This window comes from Bos indicus, chromosome 15, assembly GCF_029378745.1.
Source record: "Bos indicus isolate NIAB-ARS_2022 breed Sahiwal x Tharparkar chromosome 15, NIAB-ARS_B.indTharparkar_mat_pri_1.0, whole genome shotgun sequence".
NCBI lineage: Eukaryota > Metazoa > Chordata > Mammalia > Artiodactyla > Bovidae > Bos > Bos indicus.
In genome coordinates, this window is record NC_091774.1 from 2,567,505 (window position 1) to 2,591,646 (window position 24,142).

The 24,142-nt window shown below is 38.8% G+C and overlaps 1 protein-coding gene and 1 pseudogene across 10 annotated transcripts in view; both read right to left on the reverse strand.

Moving 5' to 3' along the window:
• GRIA4 (glutamate ionotropic receptor AMPA type subunit 4) overlaps window positions 1–24,142 on the reverse strand; it is a 679,480-nt gene that overhangs the window by 349,805 nt on the left and 305,533 nt on the right. The window lies entirely within an intron of this gene.
• LOC139187269 (proteasomal ATPase-associated factor 1 pseudogene) lies at window positions 5,041–22,703 on the reverse strand (annotated as a pseudogene).

Consider the following 24,142-nt stretch of genomic DNA (forward strand, 5'->3'; position numbering starts at 1 on the left):
TGATTTTCCAACTGAAAAACAACAACAACAACAACAACAAAAAACAAAAACCAACAAGGCTTAAAAAGATAAAACTGCTCAGAGTCACAGCGTAAGTAAAGCAAAGGCCTCTTCAAGTCCAGCACTGAGTCAGATTATGTTGCAAAGAAGACTGCAGTAGGACACATGCATCATGTCTCTGAATGCTGCAGAAATTGTCACAAATACGTACTACAATTGGTGTTAGTCTCTTTACAATCTAGATAAGTTCAGAGAAATAAAAATTAGTAGGGGCTTGGATAGTTTGAGCAGAAGCACAGCAACTGCGATGGACCCGCACAGAAGCATGGCTGAGAGGAGCTACCCCATGCCCAATGTCAAGGGCGGCAACCGACAGTGCCAGGCTGTGATGGTGCAGGAGCGGCGAAAAGGAGCTACCCCACATCCGAGGAGCAGTGGCTCCGTGGGTGCAGGAGGGCCGAGAGGAGCTACTCCATGTTCAAGGTCAGGAAGGGTGACCTCATCCAAGGTAAGGAGCAGTGACTGTGCTTTGCTGGAGCAGCCGTGAAGAGATACCCCACATCCAAGGTGAGAGAAACCCAAGTAAGATGGTAGATGTTGCGAGAGGGCATCAAAGGGCAGACACACTGAAACCATAATCACAGAAAATTAGCCAATCTGATCACACAGGCCACAGCCTTATCTAACTTAATGAAACTAAGCCATGCTGTGTGGGGCCACCCAAGACGAATGGGTCATGGGAAAGAGGTCTAACAGAATGTGGTCCACTGGAGAAGGGACTGGCAAACCACTTCAGTATTCTTGCCTTGAGAGCCCCATGAACAGTATGAAAAGGCAAAATGATAGGATACTGAAAGAGGAACTCCCTAGGTCAGTAAGTGTCCAATATGCTACTGGAGATTAGTGGAGAAATAACTCCAGAAAGAATGAAGGGGTGGAGCCAAAGCAAAAACAATACCCAGTTGTGGATGTTACTGGTGATAGAAGCAAGATCCAATGTTGTAAAGAACAATACTGCATAGAAACCTGAAATGTTAGGTCCATGAATCAAGGCAAATTGGAAGTGGTCAAACAGGAGATGGCAAGACTGAATGTCAACATTCTAGGAATCAGCAAACTAAAATGGACTGGAATGGGTGAATTTAATTCAGATGACCGTTATATCTACTACTGCGGGCAGGAATCCCTTAGAAGAAATGGAGTAGCCATCATGGTCAACAAAAAAGTCCAAAATGCAATACTTGGATGCAATCTCCAAAATGACAGAATGGTCTCTGTTCATTTCCAAGGCAAACCATTCTGTATTACGGTAATCCAAGCCTATGCCCCAACCAGTAATGCTGAAGAAGGTGAAGTTGAATGATTCTATTAAGACCTACAAGACCTTTTAGAACTAACACCCAAAGAAGATGTCCTTTTCATTATAGGGGACTGGAATGCAAAAGTAGGAAGTCAAGAAACACCTGGAGTAACAGCCAAATTTGGCCTTGGAGTATGGAATGAGGCAAGGCAAAGGCTAATAGAGTTTTGCCAGGAGAACGTACTGGACATAGCAAACACCTTCTTCCAACAACACGAGGAGACTCTACACATGCACATCACCAGATGGTCAACACCGAAATCAGATTGATTATATTCTTTGCACCAAAGATGGAGAAGCTCTATACAGTCAGCAAAAACAAGACCAGGAGCTGACTGTGGCTCAGATCATGAACTCCTTATTGCCAAATTCAGACTTAAATTGAAGAAAGTAGGGAAAACCACTACACCATTCAGGTATGACCTAAATCAAATCCATTATGATTGTACCGTGGAGATGAGAAATAGATTTAAGGGCCTAGATCTGATAGATAGAGTGCCTGATGAACTATGGATGGAGGTTCATGACATTGTACAGGAGACAGGGATCAAGACCATCCCCATGGAAAAGAAATGCAAAAAAGCAAAATGACTGTCTGAGGAGGCTTTACAAATAGCTGTGAAAAGAAGAGAAGTGAAAAGCAAAGGAGAGAAGGAAAGATATAAGCATCTGAATGCAGAGTTCCAAAGAATAGCAAGGAGAGATTAGAAAGCCTTCCTCAGCGATCAGTGCAAAGAAATAGAGGAAATGAACATATGAAAGGAAATGAAGTGTATGAAAAGGCAAAATGACAGAATACTGAAAGAGGAACTCTTATGGATGTGAGAGTTGGACTGTGAAGAAAGCTAAGTGCCAAATAATTGATGCTTTTGAACTGTGGTGTTGGAGAAGACTCTTGAGAGTCCCTTGGACTGCAAGGACATCCAACCAGTCCATTCTAAAGGAGATCAGTCCTCGATATTCATTGGAAGGACTGATGCTGAGGCTGAAACTCCAATACTTTGGCCACCTCATGCGAAGAGTTGACACATTGGAAACGACCCTTTTGCTGGGAGGGATTGGGGGCAGGAGGAGAAGGGGACAACAGAGGATGGGAGGGCTGGATGGCATCATTGACTTGATGGACCAAACTTGATAAGTTTGTGTAAACTCCAGGAGTTGGTGATAGACACAGAAGCCTGGGGTGCTGCGATTCATGGGGTTGCAAAGAATTGGACACGACTGAGCTACTGAACTGAATTGAGCTGCTTAATTTGAGATCAGCACTTTGAAATCTAATATAAACCTTGAACCATTGGTTAAAATCTAATTTCAAGTGACTTTTATAGTTGCAATTCACAGGACTAGAAGCATAATACTATTTTTATAGATTTGTATTTCACATCATGGGGTTAACATCTTAATTTGTCTTGTACACTTTTATGTTTCCTGGTTTTTATCAGTTGTATTTGTAATTATACCAAATGTAGTGTTCTTTTTTCCCAAAAAGTGCTAATTTACCTTTTGGGTTGATTTTCCTTCAGAACGAGGGTAGAATCCATTAAATGCTTCCATCTCCCTCTGTGTGGCTAGAAATGTGTAACTCCCACATTTGACTGTAGATATTTTAGTTATGAGCCCTTATTTCCTTTGACTCAAAAATTCCAGATTTCATAATTCAGCATTTTAAAGTAATCTTCATGTCACTGTCTATTTTTATATAAATATATTTTATCAAAAATTTTTATTATGATAGTTTTCAAAGGCCTTAACAGATTGTCCTTATTTCATGCCTGACTTCCAGTTTTCAATCCAGCTAGTCATGAATGTATAGACTAGTGTTTGGAAAGCCTTTTTTTCTCTACTATTTATTTGCATAGATATTTCCAGTTGCTTATTGAAATTAACAATTATACTGTAGAGTATATTAATTCTATTAATTTTAGAAACATCACATAGAGTTTTATAGGCTGCTTAGAATATCTAATGCCATTTTAATATAGCATATTTTGATTTCTAGAATTATATTACTTGTCATGTAGTCATTCAATTTCAATTTTATATTGAACATTTTCTTATTTTCAACAATGGTTTTTAGTATTAGTGTTAGTAATCAAGCATGGACTAGTTCCATTCACTTTTATGTCTTTGATTTTTTGGGGAAATCTCTTATTAACAATGAACCGTCAATATACTCCTATTTAATAAATAGAAATAGACTATTGTAAAGACAATAACCACCAGTCTTCCATGGTTGCTCAGAGGTTAGAGCATCTGCCTGCAATGCAGGAGGCCTGGGTTCAATTCCTGGGTTGGGAAGATCCCCTGGAGAAGGGAATGGCAACCCACTCCAGTATTCTTGCCTGGAAAATCCCATGGACAGAGGACAGAGGCTACAGTCCACGGGGTAGCAAAGAGTTGGACACGACTGAGCAACTTCACTTTCAGTTTCAAAGACAGTATATTTTCATTGTTAATGCTAATAAAACAAAAACAGAACTAGGGATAAAACCCCAAACTAGGGATACTGTCAATTCACCTTTTTATTTTACTACAAACTGTATTTAAACAACATTTTAAAATATCAAACTTATATGATACATGATATCAATATTACTTGCATAATTCTCCCACTCTGTTTTTGTTTTTGAACTTCAAGAACAGCTTAATGAACAGAATTCTTCACCTCTTACAGCCTGTCTTATGTTGCTTACAAAACGTTTCCTTGGTCTTAGATTTCTCTAAACTCCATGACTATAGGACAACATTATAGTTTTTGTATTCTTCAAGGGGTAGGGGGTCTAATAAAGCTCTACATAAACAATGGGACTTCATGTACTATTGGGGAAAGATAATCACTATTGCTTATTCACTATATCTGCTCAAATTTACATTATAAAGTATTATATAATCATTTATGAATTACTTTGACTATAGTCTACTAGAGCCAAATGCTTTTTGACTCTTTATGCAGAGAAAAAGGATGGATTTTGAACAGTTCTGAAACTGTCTTTGGTCTGGACTACCAGATTAGAGACTCTGTTTTTTCACCAGAATGGAATGAATGAAAATCACTGTAATGTTTAAAACATACACTAAGGAAAGGAATGCTTTTCACCTCTGTTTTCTGAGGAGAATCTGGGGAGTTGGAGAACAATGCCTCCATTTCCATGGTGGTGAGTACTGGCTTTGGTAACTTTCCTTTATCTATTCTCTGAAGGAGATTTCTCTCTTTGAGTGAGGGAGTCCATTTTTCTTTTCTGAAAGTCCAGGATGTACCTTAACAGCATGTTTACAGCCTAGTTCATGGTGAAATTGCTAGTGATTCAATTAAAACCACTGTTCTGTAGCTTAAATATTTAAAGAGAGCTGCTCCTGCAGAGTAATGGTCACATTACATTTAAGCTTACCTTACAAAAAATCAAAAAAGCCTCATTTAATAAAAGACCTTGGCTATGGAGCAAGATTTTTTCCCCACACTGAATTACAAGAGAAAGATTAATATATACTATATCTTATTTATAATTTAATCACCAGAATCTATCACAGTACATGATACAACACCAGCACCTGAAAATTCTTGGTTAAATGAATGAATTAGTAAATTAATTTGTACAATTAATCCAATCTTGAATTCTGTTTAGTATGCTTCCATCTAAAGAATTCGCATAAGGAGATAGTAAAGCATTATAAAGGTAAATGTTTCATAAATCAATAATATATTGAGAAGTAAAATGTACACTGCTTAATGATTAGATTTTGAAATTTGTTATAATGAATGAACCTAAAGAAGAAAAAATTATGCTTCACTTTCATCATGACTTGTGATAAACCACTGTAATAGTAGATGCAACTCAATGACATGATCTTAAGTGCTGTAACAAGGTCATTAATATTTTAAAAAAGCATTTTAACAAACTGCTGATTAATAGCACACATTTTATTCTAGGCTTGAACATCTTTACCCTAGGCAATTGTTACCATTGGCAAGAGTTCTCCAATATTTTCATGTTTCAATTATTTGATTTTAGTACTAGATTAAAAGACAGAATACAGAAGGTGAGAGATTAGCCAGATGTTAGTTAAGTATGGAACACATGACTTTTTGACATAACTGTAAAGATGTGAGCATAATTTGATTATATATATTGTAAATTTCCTATGAAAGGACTATCATTTGAAAAAATATCAAAGGTCTAAGCTATATCAGCACATGCTTAGTTCATGCTTTATTAGAAATGTCTGAAGGTGATGGTTAGTTGCAACTTCCCAAGAAACAATTTATGTCTCTGTGGTACCTTATAAAAATAAATTAAATCACCCCTAATTAGTGTTTTATTTATTTATAATATCTTTTTTCATTCTATCCTCCCTGTAATATCTTACTTATTCTCCATTTTATATTGGAAACAACATTTATTGCCTTTCAGACTGATATAATTGATCAATATAATAGCAATAATTAACATATGCACATTTTGCATATATGTGCAAATGACTTTCAATATGTATTGGTGAATTTCTACAGATTCTGAAATACATCCCATATCCACTGAATCAGAATCTCTATTGAGAACCACAACTATAGGCTATGGCAATTAAGTGATGCTTAAGTTTTTTAAATAATTTTTTCCTTGCAAAAGTAGTTACATTTTAAGAACTCTTTTCTTTTTAATGGGATTTCGATACCTCAGTTGGTAAAGAATCCGCCTGCAGTGAAGGAGACCTGGGTTTGATCCCTGGGTGTGGGAAGATTTCCTGGAGAAGGGAAACGCTACCCACTCCAGTATTCTGGCCAGGAGAATTCCAAGGACTGTTTAGTCTATGATATTGGAAACAGTCAGACACCACTGAGCGATTTTCACTTTCACTTTCTTTTTAACAACGCAAATCTGATTTATGCCAGCAAAAGGAGTATGGCTAAATCTTTGATTGGAAGAAATACTTGTAAAGTTTAAAGTTTGCATGACTTAAAAATGGAAAATTGGTACTTTTTTGTGATACAATGGAAAAGATGATTTGTACAAAAAATCACAAAATTTCAAGATGTCTAAGCCAATATCCACTATTTATTAAATAGATCTCATTTACTAAATATATCTCAGCACATACTGATTGAGTGCAAATACATATCCAGTACTGTGCTAATAATCAGGGTTACAAAGATGAACAAGTGGGAGCAGACTCCTGTACTCATGCCATTTAAACTATGAAAAGCTCATATTCAATAATTAATGTTGAAATAATTATTTTAATAACAGAATTAAATTTTTAATAGCTATCTGTCTAGTCTGTATGCAAATTGTAAAAATGTGATGTCTAACAGACTACAGAAAACGCTTCTTTTGTCTTCCAAAGTAAATGTCTTACAAATTAAATCTGATTAGTCATTCAGTCATATCTGACTCTTTATGACCTTATGGACTGTAGCCTGCCAGGCTCCTCCATCGATGAAGTTCTCTAGGCAAGAATACTGGAGTCGGTTGTCACTCCCTTCTCCAGGGAATCTGCCCAACCCAGGGATTGAACATGGATCTCTTTCTTGCAAGCAGATTCTTTGCCGTTTGAGCCAGCAAGGAAGCCCAATTACAAGGTAACTAAATTATACTACAATTAATTTGCTAAACCAACATAGGGATAAATTTATGGGATAATGTTAAATAATACTAATTATGAAAACTATAACTTATGTAATATTTATGATGATTCAAACATTGTTCTAAGCTTTTTCATAGATGCACTCAATCTTTCAAAACAACTATATAGGGAAGGTAGTATTATTGTCTCCATTTGACATGTTGAGGTGAGGAACAGAGAGATAAGCAACCTAAAGTCACATAATATAGGAGGAAAAATCAGGATGTAAACCCAGGTAGACTGGCACTGAAGATGATTATGCTCTAATAATTTTGCTACATCTAAATCCATATGTAAATGATTAATGTATTACAATGCAACTTCACAAAACTGAGTAAGGTGAAGCTAAATACTGGTGTATAAGATTTTTTTTTCTCTTTTATACACACATACACAAACCAAGAAGCTATTTTATGTTTTCTTATTTCAAAGCTTTTCATGTTTTGAATGCCACAATTGAGAAATATTTTAATACTATGCCATAATAAAAGGTAGCCAGTATAATTTTGGAATTGCAACTGTCAGGAAGAAACATATGGTTGATAAAGGAAGCTTTGCAACATTTCTGATGAACAGCTGTTCTAGTTGATTGAATTCTTCCTCAGATGACTGTTGTTGAGTCTTTATATTTCTGCACTGGTATTATGCATCCTCTGAAAGGAATTCAGAATTATGCAAATGAGTGGGAAAAGATCTATCTCTGTGCAGTTGGATAATTCCCAGTATAACAGCTGTGTGAGGCTAAGACTGAAAGTGACTCTAGAAACGAGAAGATTGCGGGGCTTTGTGTTCTCTTAATTTTGGTTTTAAACTTTCCCAAATGTTTGAGAACTACACACAGTAAATTGTTTCAGATTAGATTAGTTCAAAATGCCTTTAATCCATGGTAATGATACAATTAATACATATATTTTCTGTTCTTCACTGGAAACAATAAAGAATCATAGTAAAAAACATTTATCCTTGAATTATTTTACTTTTGTTTTTCAAGGACAACCTGGCATTATAAGAGCTTCCCTGGTGACTCAGACAGTAAAGAATCTGCTTGCAATGCAGGAAACCTGGGTTTGATCCCTGGGTTGGGAAGATCCCGTGGAGAAGGGAATGGCAACCCACTCCAGTGTTTTTGCCTGGAGAGTTCCATGGACAGAGTATGGAGTCACAAAGAGTTGGACATGACTGAGCAATGTAATACTTTTACTTCGGCATTAAAAAGGTAAAACCACTGAATTTAGTGTCAGAATATCTCATTTTCATGCTAAACTGAGTTAAGTGGGAGCAACCATTATTAAACAGCTATTATGGGCCTGGTATTAATTTGAGTACCAATACAACTTTGCATTTATTATTTCACTCTATCTTCAGCCCTATCAGAGGATTGGAAAGTCTGATAAGCAGCCAGAAAATGCTGAAGCCGGAATCTAAACCCGAGCCAGTTCTGTTTGAATCCAAAGCCCTTGACCTTTCCATAGCACATGAATATTTCTCTTCCTTTATGAAGTCATGTTGGGCTTTTGTTGATGAGAAGTGGGCAGTTCCTTGGTGTGATCTGAGACGGACACAAAGATCTACTCAAAACAGTGCCTAATCTTCATCCTGCCACTTATCCATTTGATTCAGTCTTGAATTTAAGGTAGTGTTTCTCAAACTTGGGAAATCACAGACCCGAAAGACTATCTTCAGACCTCTCAGGGTCTGTGAATGCTAATGTGAAAAACATCACCTTAAAAGCTAAGCCCTGTATCTTTGCTTTATTGTTTGATTCCATGTAATGGGGGCTTCCCTGATAGCTCAACTGGTAAAGAGTTGGCCTGCAATGCAGAAGACCCAGTTGGATTCCTGGGTGGGCAAGATCCCCCAGAGAAGGGATAGGCTACCCACTACAGTATTCTTAGGCTTCCCTGGTGGCTCAGATGGTAAAGAATGCACCTGCAATGTAGGAGACCTGGCATTGATCTCTGGTTTGGAAAGACAGAGAGTAAAAATTCACACATTTATAGAAAAACTGAAATCACACACCCCTTAGTTATAAAGGATATTCAATAACCCTTCTGTGGTTATTATCACTAAAACAAAAGCATATGCTTAAAGAGTCTCAAAACTTCAAAATATCTTAGTATGAAAACTTTGGGTTGTGAGAATTTGTTTCTAAGAAACTATGTTAACATCAAACACATATCTTGGTAGAATGCATGTTTACTCAGAATCATTCATTAAAAAGTTAATGCTGATGAATTTGTGAGATTAATTAGTAATTATCTGGAAATATCCTGAGGGAATGAGGCAAAAGCCAGATAAGTTTCCTGGTGGGAAAAGGTCTAAACTGCATAGGTCAAGGGTTATTGATACTACAACTGATAGAGAACTTAGTCCCAGGACAGATACACTATGTGTGACCTGATTATAAGTCGTGCTAAATTCACTGAGGGGAATAGTTTGCAAGCTTATCTTTATGCTTTAGAAAACATATTGAGTTTTTCTTAGGCATCATCTCCTGCTTCTGCTTCAGATCTGTTTATTTTACAATTAACAAAAGTCTACCCTCTCCTCTGAATCTTTAAGCAAACATTACTCAAAAAGCTTAATTCCTTTTGCTGATTGCAAAATAAATCTGCAGTGTAGAAATAAATGCTTCTCTTTTGGGAGGTAGGAAGACATTCTTTTTCCAACTATTTTTTTCTAGGTTATTGTGTATAATTTACTCTTGGGTTCACTGAAACTTCAAAAGTAAATATCTTTAGGATTTTCTATGTATAGTATCAGGCTTCCCTGGTGGCTCAGGTGGTAAAAAAAAAATCTGCCTGCAATGCAGGAGACCCAGGTTTGATCCCAGGGTTGAGAAGATCCCCTGGAAAAGGGAATGACTACCCACTCCAGTATTCTTTCCTGGAGAATTACATGGACAGAAGAGCCTGGTTGCCTACAGTCCATGGGGTTTCAGAGTTGTACACGACTGAGTGACTAACACTTTCATATGTATAATAATATCATGTCATTTGCAAATAGTGACAGGTTTATTTCTATTTCCCCAGTTTTGATTACTTTTATTTCTTTTACTTTTCTAATTGCTGTGGCTAGGACTTCCAAAACTATGTTGAATAAAAGTGGAGAGAATGGACATCCTTGTCTTTTTCCTGATCTCAGAGGAAATGCTTTCATCTTTTCACCATTGAGTATGATGTTAGCTGTGGGTATGTCATATGTTCCCTCTGTTCCCACTTTCTGGAGAGTTATTTCAGAAAGAAAGTTATTTCTGGAGAGTCACAAATTATTTCTGAATTTTATCAAAAGTTTTTTCTGCATGTATTGAAATGTTTTTTATTCTTCAATTTGGTAATGTGGTGTATCACACTGATTGGTTTGCAGATAATGAGAAATCCTTGCCTACCTGGGATTAAATCTCACTTGATCATGGTATATGATCTTTTAATGTCTTTTTGGACACAGATTGCTGGTATTTTATTAATGGTTTTTGAATCTATGTTTATCTGGGATATTGGCTGTAATTTTCTTCCTTTATAGTATCTGGATCTGGTTTTGTTATCAGGGTGATGTTGACTTCATTGAATGAATTCAAAATTGTTCCATCCTCTGCATTTTTTTTTTTTTTTGAATAGGTTCAAAAGAATATGTGTTAACTCTTCTCTAAGTGTTTGTTAGAATTTGCCTGTGGAACCACCTGGTCCTAAACTTTTGATTTTTGAGAGTTTTTATGTATTAGTCAGAGATGATCTCTCCATATCGATTTAAATTCCATGGCTCGAAAGAAGGGCCCCTCCTAAGTCTTGATGTTCTTTCAGCCATACTGACCTAGATTCAGAGCAACATCTGACATTCAGCTTCATCTTCATCCTTACTGATCTCGAGAACTTATTTGTCTTTCCTTACCTAAAGTCCAAAAGTTTGTTCCTTCAAGATCTTTATACTTTCTCCAAATTAAAAAGACTAAATTTCCCACAAAAAAAAAAAATTACAAATTCAGTTAATATTTATAATCAGTCTGTTCATATTTTCTATTTCTTCCTGGCTTAGTTCAGTGCAGCCGTTTAGTTGTGTCTGACTCTTTACAACCTCATGGACTGCAGCACACCAGGCTTCCCTGTCCATCACCAATTCCTGGAGCTTGCTCAAACTCATGCCCATAGAGTCAGTGATGCCATTCAACCATCTCATCCTCTGTCTTCCCCTTCTCCTCCTGCCTTCAATCTTTCCCAGAATAAGGGTCTTTTCCAGTGAGTTGGCTCTTTGCATCAAGTGGCCAAAGTATTGGGGTTTCAGCTTCAGCATCAGTACTTCCAATGAATATTCAGGACTGATTTCCTTTAGGATTGACTGGTTTGTTATCCTTGCCATCCAAGGAACTCTCAAGAGTCTTCTCCAACATGAGTTCAAAAGCATCAGTTATTTGGCCCTCAGCTTTCTTTATAGTCCTACTCTCATATCCATACATGACTACTGGGAAAACCATAGCTTTGACTAGATGGATCTTTGTCTGTAAAGTAATGTCTTGGCTTTCTAATATGCTGTCTAGGTTGTCAGCTTTTCTTCCAAGGAGGAAGCATATTTTCATTTCATGGATGCAGTCACCATCTGCAGTGATTTTGGAGCCCCCCAAAATAAAGTCTGTCACTGTTTTCATTGTTTCCCCATCTATTTGCCATGAAGTGATGGGACCAGATGCCACGATCTTTGTTTTTTGAATGTTGAGTTTTAAGCCAGCTTTTTCACTTTTCTCTTTCACTTTCATCAAGAGGCTCTTTAGTTCCTCTTCACTTTCTGCCATAAGGGTGGTGACATCTGCATTCTGCTGCAGCTTCTAAGTCACGTCAGTTGTGTCTGACTCTGTGCGACCCCATAGACGGCAGCCCACCAGGCTCCTCTGTCCCTGAGATTCTCCAGGCAAGGGTACTGGAGTGGGTCACAAGTGCCTTCTCTGGACATCTGCATATCTGAAGTTCTTGATATTTCTCCTGGCAATCTTGATTCTAGTTTGTGTTACATTCAGCCTGGAATTTCGCATGATGTACTCTGCATAAAAGTTAAATAAGCAGGGTGACAATATACAGCCTTGACATGTTCCTTTCCCAATTTAGAATCAGTCTTTTGTTCCATGTCCAGTTCTGTTGATTCTTGACCTGCATACATATTTCTCAGGAGACAGAGGAGGTGATCTGATAGTCCCATCTTGAAGAATTTACCACAGTTTGTTGTAATCTGCACAATCAAAGATTTTGGCATAATCAGTTAGACAGATGTTTTTCTGCATTTCTCTTGCCTTGTATATGATCCACCAGATATTGACAATCTGATCTTTGGTTCCTCTGCCTTTTTGAAATTCATCTTGAACATCAGTAAGTTCTCAGTTCACATACTGTCGAAGTCTGACTTGGAGAATTTTAAGCATCACTTTGCTAGTGTGTGAGATATGTGCAATTGTGCTGTAGTTTGAACAATCTTTGGCATTGCCCTTCTTTGGGATTGGAATGAAAACTGACATTTTCCAGTCCTGTGGCCATTGCTGAGTTTTCCAAATTTTCTGGCATATTGAGTGCAGCACTTTCACAGCATCATCTTTCAGGATTTGAAATAGCTCAACTGGAATTCCATCACCTCTACTAGCTTTGTTCATAGTGATGCTTCCTAAGGCCCACTTGACTTTGCATTGCAGGATGTCTGACTCTCAGTGAGTGATCATGCCATAGTCATACAAATGAGCAATATACACTTTAAAATGCATGTGTATTAAAAATAAAGGTTAAAGAGAGTTCCCCAGAAAAGAAATTCATATAATATAATAAAAAGTATTCAACCTTAAAAAAAGTGAATGGAAGTTGCATTCCATTATTGCCTAGGTGAATATTCCAGGATTATTGCCTAGGTGATGGGAGATTATAAGTGGTTTCTAAAAGAACTCTGAGTTGAATTGATCCTACCTATAAATAGAAAGAGTGAACACTCAAGATGGCAGAGTAGATGGACTTTTGCTAATCTTCTCCTGTGATTGCACCAAAATTGCAACTAGCTGCTGAACAACCATCAATGGGAGAGTGTTGGATCCCACCAGAAATTATACTCCCTGTCTAAGGGTAAAGGGAAAGACACAACAACATGGTAGGAGGGGTGCAATCACATTTAAAATCAAATCTTATACTGCCAGAGATGCTTGGAGGGAACAAACAAAATCTTGTGTGCACTAGAACCAAGGAAAGGAACAGTGATCCTCACAAAGACTGAGCCAGACCTGCCTGTGAGTGTTTGAGGGTCTCCTGCAGAGGCAAAGGTCAGCAGTGTCCTGCCACAGGGACAAGGATCTGGCAGCAACAGTCCTGAGAGTCTCAGTGTGTGGCATAAGTCCTCTTGGAGGAGGTCACCATTAGCCCCACTATAGAGTCACCAAGCAGGCGACCCACAAACAGGACAACAATTGCAACAAAGAAGTTCTATACTGTTGTGAAAGTTCTAGTGCCCACAACAAATTCTCCAACCTGGGGATCCAGCAAAGGGACTGAGAACCCCCAAGGAATTTGACTTTGAAGGCCAGTGGGTTTTAATTACAGAACTTCCACAGGACTGGGAAGTTCTTGGAGGGCATAAACAAAACCTTGTGTGCACCAGGGCCCAGGAGAAAGGAGCAGTGACCCCACCAGAGACTGAGCTAGACTTGCCTGTGAGTGTTCTGGAGTGTCCTGGTGGAGGTGTGGGTCAACAGTGGCCTGTTGCAGGGCCAGGGACACTGACTATAGCAGTTCTGGTGTTAGTGGAAGCATGCTGACTGAAACCACTCGCCCTGGCCAGGCAGGCACCATTGTAACATTTTGCATTGTTTTATGATAAGAGGTCCTGGTAAGGAACACAAAACTAATAAACCACCACCAACTGGAAGAGTTCAGGAAAGGTCAAAAGGAGACACCAATTGTCCAACCACTTCCAAGAATCCTTCTCACTAGCATCCATTGTGGATAAGCAATGTGTGTGCCACCAGGAAAGACTCTGAGTCAGAATGCAGAATGATTGGCCAAAGACAACACAGAAACTAATCCCATCACCATAAAAGTGAGCCATGTGGTAGAGCATTTATCCTGGATTCCCTTACCTTACTGTTCTCTGCCCACCTTTCCAATAATCTCTTGCTTTGTCAGCACATGTGTCTCCTCGAACAATCCATTACTGAGGGTTAGACAAGAGCCCGCTTTCAGGCCCTGAAAGGGGTCCCCCTTCCTGCGACACTGGGAATCATGATATGCTGTCTTAAATCCTTTTGGAGGAGGTTGTCATTAACCCTACAATAGTTTGAGCTCAAAGCAAACTACAGGGAAGGAATACAGACCCACACATCAGCATAAAATTGGATTAAAGATTTACTGAGTACGGCCAGAGCAAGACCCAGTTTTCTCCACAGCCAGTCCTTCATATCAGGAAGATTTCACAAGTCTCTTATCTTCATGAATCAGAGTGCAGACAGAATGAAAACCACAACCACAGATAACTAATCAAACTGACCACATGGATAGCTCAATGAAACTATGAGCCATGCTGTGCAGGACCAACCAAGATGGACTGGTCATGATGGAGCATTCTGACAAAACATGGTTCACAGGAGAAGGGATTCAGCATACTTGTCTTGAGAACCACATAAACAGTATGAAAAAAACAAAAAGGTATGACACTGAAAGATAAACTCACAGTTCAGTAGGTACCAATATGCTACTGGAGAAGAGCAGAGAAACAGCTTCAGAAGAAATGAAGAGGCTAAGTGAAAGCTGAAATGATACCTAGTAGTTGGTGTGTCTGGTGGTGAAAATAGAGTCTGATGCTGTAAGGAAAAATACTGCAAAGGAATCTAGAATGGTAGGTCCACGAATCAAGGTAAATTGGAAGTGGTCAAGCAGGAGATGGCAAGAGTGAACATCGACATTTTAGGAATCAGTAAAATGAAATGGATGGGAAGGGGCAAATATAATTCAGATGAAACTATATTTCATCTACTACTTTGGTCTAGAATCCTTTAGAAGAAATTAAGCTGCCCTCAAAGCCAACAAAAGAGTCCAAAATACAGTCCTTGGGTGCAGTCTGAAAAATGACAGCATGATGTCAGTTTGTTTTCAAGGCACACCATTCAACATCAAAGTAATCCAAATCTATGTCCCAACCACTAATGCCGAAGAAGCTGAAGTTGAATGGTTCTGTGAAGACCTACAAGTCCTTCTAGAACTAACACACACACACACACACACACACACGAAAAAAGATGTACTTTTCATCACGGGGAGGGGAATGCAAAAGTAGGAAGGCAAGAGATATCTAGAGTAATAGGCAAGTAAACCTAAGAGTAAAACATGAAGCAGAGCAAAGACTAACAGAGTTTTGCCAAAAGAGTCCACTGGTCATAGCAAAAACCCTCTTCTAACTACACAAGAAATGACTCTACACATGGATGCCACCAGATGGTCAAAACTGAAATCAGACTGATTATATTCTTTGCAGCCAAAGATGAAGAATCAGCAAAAACAACACTGTAAGCTGACTGTGGCTCAGAATATGATGATCTCCTTATTGCAAAATTCAGACTTAAAATGAAAAAAAAGTAGGGAAAACCACTAGGCCATTCAGGTATGACCTAAATCAAATACCTCACAATTATACAGTGGAAGTAATAAATATATTCAAGGGATTAGATCTGATAGAATACCTGAAGAACCATAGATGGAGGTTTGTACAGGAGGCAGTGATCAAAACCACCCACAAGAAAAAGAAATGCAAAAAAGGAAAAATGGCTGTCTGAGTCGGCCTTACAAATAGCTGAGAATAGAAGAGAAGAAAAAGGCAAAGGAGAAAAGAAAAGATATACCCATCTGAATGTAGAGTTCCAAAGACTAACAAGGAAAGATAAGGAAGCCCTCCTAAGTGAGCAATGCAAAGGAATAGAGGAAAATAACAGAATGGGAAAGACTAGCGATTTCTTTAAGTAAATTAAACATACCAAGGGAACATTTCATGAAAGGATTGGCAGAGTAAAGGACAGAAATGGCAGGGGCCGAACAGAAGCAGAGATAGTAAGAAGTGGCAAAAATACACAGAAGAGCTATACAAGAAAGATCTTAAAGACTAGCATAACACAATGTTGTGATCACTAACCTAGAGCTAGACATCCTGGAGTGTGAAATCAAGTGGACCTTAGGAAGCAACCCTATGGACAAAGCTAGTGGAGATAATGGAATTCTAGTTGAGATATTTCAAATCCTAAAAGATGATTCTGTTAAAGTGCTGCACTCAATATGCCAACAAATTTAGAAAACTCAGCAGTGGCCACAGGACTGGAAAAAGTCAGTTTTCATTCCAATCCTAAAGAAAGGCAATGCTAAAGAATGTTCAAACAATTTCACTCCTTTCGCATGCTAGCAAGGTAATGCTCAAAATTCTCCAAGCTAGGATTCAACAGTACTTGAACCAAGACTTCCAGATGTACAAGCTGTATTTAGAGAGAGCAAAGGAACCAGAGATCAAGTTACCAACATCAACTGGATCATAAAAAAAGCAAGATAATTTGAGAAAAAAAATTACTTCTGCTTCATTGACTATAGGAAAGCCTTTGACTATGTGCATCACAACAAACTGTGGAAAATTTTTTAAAAGATGGGAAATGAGGCCACCTTTTCTGCCTCCTGAGAAACCTGTATGCAGGTTAAGAAGCAACAGTTAGAATTGGACATGGAACAATGGACTGGTTCCAAATTAGGAAAGCAGTATGTCAAGGTGGTATATTGTCACCCTTCTTATTTAACTTATATGCATAATACATTATGCAAAATGTCAAGGTAGATGAATCTCAAACTGAGATCAAGATTGCCAGGAGAAATAGCAATAACTTCAGATATGCAGATGAGAGTCAGTTCCTAGGCAGGTTGATAAGAAGTCCGGGTGTCCCCAAGGAGAGAGGGGTCAGGAATTCTCAAGGAGGAAAGAACAAACTTTTTTTTTTTTTTGGTCTACATTCCTTCAGTTCAGTTCAGTTCAGTTCAGTTGCTCAGTCACGTCCGACTCCTTAGTCTTAGTCAATTACACAACTCAGTCTAAACTCTGTACTAGGGATTCTACAACAACAATGTATCCTGCTTGAGGACAGTTTCTTCTTCCTGAAAACCTTATGAGTAATCCTGGTATCTTAGAATGTAAATTGTGGGAGTGGGTCTGGTAATATTTTTACAACTTCCAGGCATTCTTTGGATTCATTGTAATAACTAATTAAAAGATATATAACTCCATTGCTAACACTAGCAAGGGGGTACTCTTTCTGCCCCCTTCTGATAACTATATCAGAAGCTTTCTCTATCCCTTTTATACTTTAATAAAACTCTATTACACAAAAGCTCTGAGAGATCAAGCCTCATTTCTGGCCCTGGATTGAATTCTTCTCCTCTGGAGGCCAAGAATCCCAGTGTCTTTCATGGTTCAGCAACAATGTTTCACAGATGACACAACCCAGATGGCAGAAAGTGAAAAGGAATTAAAGAGCCTCTTGATAAAGGTAAAAGAGGAGAGATAACAGGCTGGCTTAAAATTTAGCTTTCAAAAACCTAAGATCATGGCATCCAGTACAATCACTTTTGTCAAATAAATGAGGAAACAGTGGAAATAGAAACTTTATTTTCTTGGGCTGAAAATCACTGTGGATGATGACTGAAGCCATGAAATTAAAAGACAATTGTTCCTTGGAAATGAAAGCTATGAAAAACCTAGACAACATTTTAGAAGGCAGTTGTTCCGTTGGAAGTTCTAAACTTCCGTTTAGAAGTTAGTAGTTCCGTTGGTCAGGCATGTCCAAATATTTGAGACCTATGGGCTGCAGCACACCAGGCTTCCCTGTCCTTCACCATCTCCCAGAGCTTGCTCAAACTCATATCTACTGAGTCAGTGATGCCATTCAACCGTCTCATCCTCTGTTTTCCCTTTCTCCTCCTGCCTTCAATCTTTCTCAGCATGAAGGTCTTTTCCAATGAATCAGCTCTTCACAACAGGTAGTCAGAGTATTGGAGCTTCAGCTTCAACATCAGTACTTCCAGTGAATATTCAGTGTTGTTTCCTTTACGATTGACTGGTTTGATTTCTTTGCTGTCCAAGAGACCCTCAAGAGTCTTCTCCAGCACCACAGTTCAAAGGCATCGGTTCTTCAGTGTTCAGCCTTTTTTACTGTCCAGCTCTCACATCTGTACATGACTACTATAAAAATCATAGCTTTGGATCTTTGTAGGCAAGGTCATGTCTCTGCTTTTTAATATGCTGTCAAGGTTTGTCGTTGCTTTTCTTCCAAGAAAAGTGCATATTGTTGTAAAGAACAGTATTACATAGGAACCTGGAATGTTAGGTCCATAAATCAAGTTAAATTGGATGTGATCAAACAGGATATGGCAAGAGCGAACATCAACAGTTCAGGAATCAGTGAACAAAAATAGACAGGAATGGGAAAATTTAATTTCAGATGACCATTATATCTAATACTGTTGGCAGGAATCCCTTAGAATAAGTGTAGCAGCCCTTATAGTCAATAAACAGTCCAAAGTGCAGTACTAGTGGGCAGTCTCAAAAATTATAGAATAATTCTGGTTTGTTTCCAAGGCAAAACATTCAACATCACAGTAATCCTAGTCTATACCCCAACCACTAATGCCGAAGAAGCTACAGTTGAATGGTCCTATGGAAACCTACAAGATCTTCTAGAACTAACACTAAAAAAAGATGCCATTTTCTTTATAGAGACCCAGAATGCAGTAGTAGGAACTCAACATATACCTATAGTATCAGACAAGTTTGACCTTGGAGTACAAAATGAATGAGGAGAAAGACTACCAGACTTTTGCCAAGGGAATGTACTGGTCATAGTATCCCCTTCTTCCAACAACACAAGAGACAACTCTACACATGGACATCACCATGTGGTCAATACTAAAATCAGACTGGTTATATTCTTTTTTAGCTGAAGATGGAGTAGCTCTATACAGTCAGCAGAAACAAGACCAGGAGCTGACTGTGGCTCAGTTCATGGACTACTTATTGCAGAGACATTACTTTTCCTGTAAAGGTCCTTATAGTCAAAGATATGGTTTTTCCAGTAGTCACTTATGGATGTGAGAGTTGGATGATAAAAAAAGCTGAGTGCCAAAGAATTGATGCTTTCAAACTGTGGTGCTGGAGAAGACTCCTGAGAGTCCCTTGGACTGCAAGGAGATCAAGCCAGTCAGTCCTAAAGGAAATCAACCCTGAATATTCATTGGAAAGATTGATGCTGAAGCTGCAGCTCCAATACTTTGGCCACCTGATGCGAAGAGCTAACTCATTGGAAAAGATCCTGATACTGGGAGGGATTGGGGGGCAGGAGGAGAAGGGGACAACAGAGGATGGGATGGTAGGCTGGCATCACCGACTTGATGGACATGAGTTTGAATAAACCTTGGGAGATGGTGATGGACAGGGAAGCCTGGAGTTCTGTAGTCCATGGAGTTGCAAAGAGTTGGGCACAACTCAGTGACTGAGTAACAATAAATTGAGAGTACCAATGAGTAAACAGTGCTTCTTTTCTGTAGGTTCTAATTTATATAGAAGCTTTAAGTTTTATTTCACATGAAGTATGAGATAATCACCAATATAAAATGAAGTATCTTTGATTTAAAAAAAAGTCTCTGAATGGTGGAAGAAAAAAAGAACAGGAGTATGGATGATCAAATATAGGAGAAGAACTGGAGATCCAAAGCTATGTCCTTGTTGGAATCCAACACACTGAAGGCTTTGAAAGTGTGAGGGAAGGCTACACATGATGAAACTGCTGTAAGCAGACAGTAGGGTAGGTTTGATACATTTATCTTTTTGAGAACTAATCAGTGCTCTGTAACTCCATTATCCTAATGCATTTATTCTTTTAGGCAACTCCTTGTGTCAATCAATGCCCCATTGAAAATAGAGATTCCATTGTTTTCAAGTAACTGCTATCCATTTAAAATGCAAAGTCCATAAATGTTAGCTATTGAATATAAATGTGGATATTTGTCTTATTTGGATGACTTACTATGATCATAGAAATAGAGTATGAGCTCTGTACTCTGTAACATTGATGGGACTTTTAATGTTTTCCTTGATTCGTGTCTAAAACATCCTCCCTTCTACTTAGTTATTTAAAGATTTTATTTGCATTCACTTGGTAAAACAAGAAGGTAATTTTTAAAAGGTGTGTGCATCTTTGCAACAAATATATATTTAGGGATTTCCACAAGGCATTAATGGTCTCCTTTTCTGAACATATAATCTGTAAGATGGAATCCCTGAATTTATAATAAAATAAGATTCAGTAATAGAAGCTAAAAGGCTTTTAAAAACATCAGGGAAACTTTAGGAAACATGAGGAGACCACTATCCTTAGTTCAAGGGGAACTCCTTACCAAATCTTCACCAATAATTCCCTTTAACAGAAATTTGGAATAAAAACTAAGAAGACTCAATCCAGTTCAGTCTGGCTTAGACTCATGAATTAATATCTGTGGAATGAATCAGTATCTGACCCATTCTTTCTTTTTTTTTTTTTTTTAATCTACACTTTTTACTAAAAAGAATGAGGAAAGTCCAACTGTATTGAGATGGAGATAACTCAGAGACACTAAGTGAAAATAAACCATGGAATATATATAATTATGATTCCATTTTTATGTTTAAGGAAAAAAAAAGAAGTGACCATGTAGTACCCTTGCTTAAAAAAGTGTTCTGCGGTTCCCCAATGCCAACCAAGTGAAACTCAAACTCCTTACCTGGAATGTAAGCCCCTTCACTGTTTAGACCCTGTCAACCTCTTCAGCCTCATCCATGAGCACTGAGTTCTATCTATGACTAAATTGCCCTTCACCATCTCTTTTTGTCTCTCATATTTTAGCAGGAATTAGAATCACCTGGAAATCATTAAAATACTGATTGTGGGCCTCATTCATAGGATTTCTGATTTAAATCTGAAAAGGGGAGGCAGTTCCCAGAATTTCTAACAAGTTCTTGGGTGATCTGATACAGCTATTATAAGAACCACAGTTTGACAGCTGTCACTTTTACAATGATATGATTCAACTTCATCACCTGTATAAAGGCTGACCAATCATATTTATTTGCCCAGGACAGAAAGTCCCATGAGCAAAAAAACCCCTTAATCTGAGGAAAACTGGGATGGTGGTTACTACCCTTCCTGTATAAGAATCTTTCCCAGGTTGCACATGGGATACTGCTACTGTCAAGTAGCCCTTCCCTATAGCCAGGCTGATAGGAAGTCACTGAGAAAGGAATCCCATCACCATGACTGACTTTTTGCTAGAGCAAGAATATTTAACAAAGTTTCTCAAATTCAGACTCCTCCATATTCTCTTTATTTCCTTGAGAACAGGTTTTAGTCCTCCAGTCCTTGTAAACACTGAACACAACTGGTGTGGAATCACACTATAAGCATCCATTTACTTGCCCTATGTTGCCAGGCTGAGTTTAAGGGAGAAATTGGGACAAATACAACAGAGCACTGTTGTGAGCTTGTTACTCAGTTCAAAGTGGGTCTTGTCATGGAATGACAGCTCCACATGGGCCAAAGCAGCTGACTTTCTATTGTTTCCAAAGGTTACCCAATACAACAAAGGTCACTCATGATCCTTCCATGGTCCCTGATGCTGTTCCTGCTCACTGTTGATCAGAGTCAATCATTTTTCATTGACTGGGATTCCTCTTCCCAAGGGGTCAGAGGTCTGAGAGCTGACTGCATCGCACAAGACCATCTCAACAACATGTGTAGATCTGCTTCTCCCATGTGGCTACCTTGTACACAGGGTCACAGTCAGCCCCAGTGATCTCAGTCATATAGTTTAAGTCTTGCTGGACAATGAAACAGCTTCCATCACCTTGGCTAGCAATGAATCCGTTTCTGAAACTCAGCAGGGACATAACTGGTGCTCCTGATCTGTGGATGACTTGTACTGCAGTCCTTGGACTCCTTACATCCAGCTGATAAATGTTTCCATCCTGTGTCCCAGCCAATAGCAAGAATTCAGAAAGAAAAGTACAGCAGTTGAAGGCATTTGAGCCAATAAAGAGAAACAGCGGCTTCCTGCTCTGCAGTTCCAAGCACTGAAGTTTCTTATATTCTTGGGCCAACAGCAGCATTTTTGACTCTGTTCCAACCTCTCATTCACCTTTGTGACCTTTGAAGGTCACCACACACCTAGCATCTTCAGTTGACCATATCTTCACCAGGGCATCCATTCCCCAACTCAGAACCACAAGGCCTGATGGGAAAAACCTGCAACAATTCACATCAAACACATGTCCTTCCAATACTCTTCTGAGCTTTCCATTGGAGGCCTGCCAGATCTTCATGCTCCCATCAGTGCTAGAGAACACACCAAGGCCTCCTCTGCTGGAAATGTCCAGGCATGTTTTACTCTTTGTATGAATTCTGGAAAAAGTAGTATATGGTGCCAGAATCTTTGAAGATACATTTTCCTTTGGACATGAAACATGAATCCTTTTCTTATGTATTTCATTCACAATAAATCCTTCAGAAGCTGTAACCTCTGGGATGCCATCAAGGCCAATTCCTTGACAAGTTAGGCTGCCATACAAAGTTGGTTTCCCTGGGGGGTGACAGCTCAGCTAGGCCTCCCCTTTGTCCTTCCTGAGAGCCTGGGCCCAGGCTCTGAATCCACACAGGTGCCGCCATCTTGACCCGCCTCCACCAGCCCGCCCCTTCCGCTCTCTTCAGTATCTGACCCATTCTTGAAACATAATAACTATGAAGTGAAAACACGAACCAAAAGAGCATCCTCCTGCCTGGCCTGGTGATTTTTCAGCTCTTGATCCTTTTCCCTCACTGAGACCTCTTTGTATTCTTGACTTTGGGACCAGGAAACACCACCAATGAAGCAAAGGCCATAAATGTGAGCTATTGAATATAAATGTGGATATTTGTCACATTTTGATAACTTATATATGCGCTGATCTCTGTACTCTAACATTGACGACACTTTTAATAATGTTTTCCTTGATTGGTGTCTTAAACATCCTCCTTTGTACTTAGTTATTTAAAGATTTTATTTACATTCCTGTTACTTACATTCCTGTTTATTTGCATTCCTGTTACAGTACACTCCTGTTACTTTCAAGTGAGCGGTTGGAAGAAGTAACTCTTTTTTGAGACTATTATTATAGTTTAATTATTCATATAAAAGTTACTGGGATGCATGGCTGCCATTCTAATATGTAAACTGGATTCTAGAAAGTGAACTTTTCCAGGTATTTTTTCATATTTCCATGAACTATGAACACTTCATCCTGATGGTGTTTGAAATCATAAAAAAAAAGATGATATTTGATTAACGTGTTATTTAGGTCACCATTAAAGCAATGGTAAAGATTTTCCTCAACGATTATGCACTAAAAGGAGTAAGGACTTATTTTAACAGATGTAAAGAAAGACATCGGAGAAGGCAATGGCACCTCACTCCAGTACTTTTGCCTAGAAAATCCCATGGACGGAGGAGCCTGGTAGGCTGCAGTCCATGGGGTTGCTAGAGGCGGACACGACTGAGAGACTTCACTTTCACTTTTCACTTTCATGCATTGGAGAAGGAAATGGCAACCCACTCCAGTGTTCTTGCCTGGAGAATCCCAGGGACGGGAAGCCTGGTGGGCTGCTGTCTATGGGGTCGCACAGAGTCGGACACAACTGAAGCGACTTAGCAGCAGTAGCAGCAGCAAGGAAAGACATATGAATATTAAATAGAATGGTTCATCTCCATAGGGAATGAATGAGGACCTATTTAGCAATAAATTGGTAGGTGAACATTTCCTGCAGTTTTATTGTTGCTGTTGATTGTCACTGCTGCTGCTGCTAAATCACTTCAGTCGTGTCCGACTCTGTGTGACCCCATAGACGACAGCCCACCAGGCTCTCCCGTCCCTGGGATTCTCCAGGCAAGAACACTGGAGTGGGTTGCCATTTCCTTTTCCAATGCATGAAAGTGAAAAGTGAAAGTGAAGTCTCTTGGTCGTGTCGGACCCTCAGCGATTCCATGGATTGCAGCCTACCAGGCTCCTCCGTCCATGGGATTTTCCAGGCAGAAGTACTGGAGTAGGGTGCCATTGCCTTCTCTAGTTGAT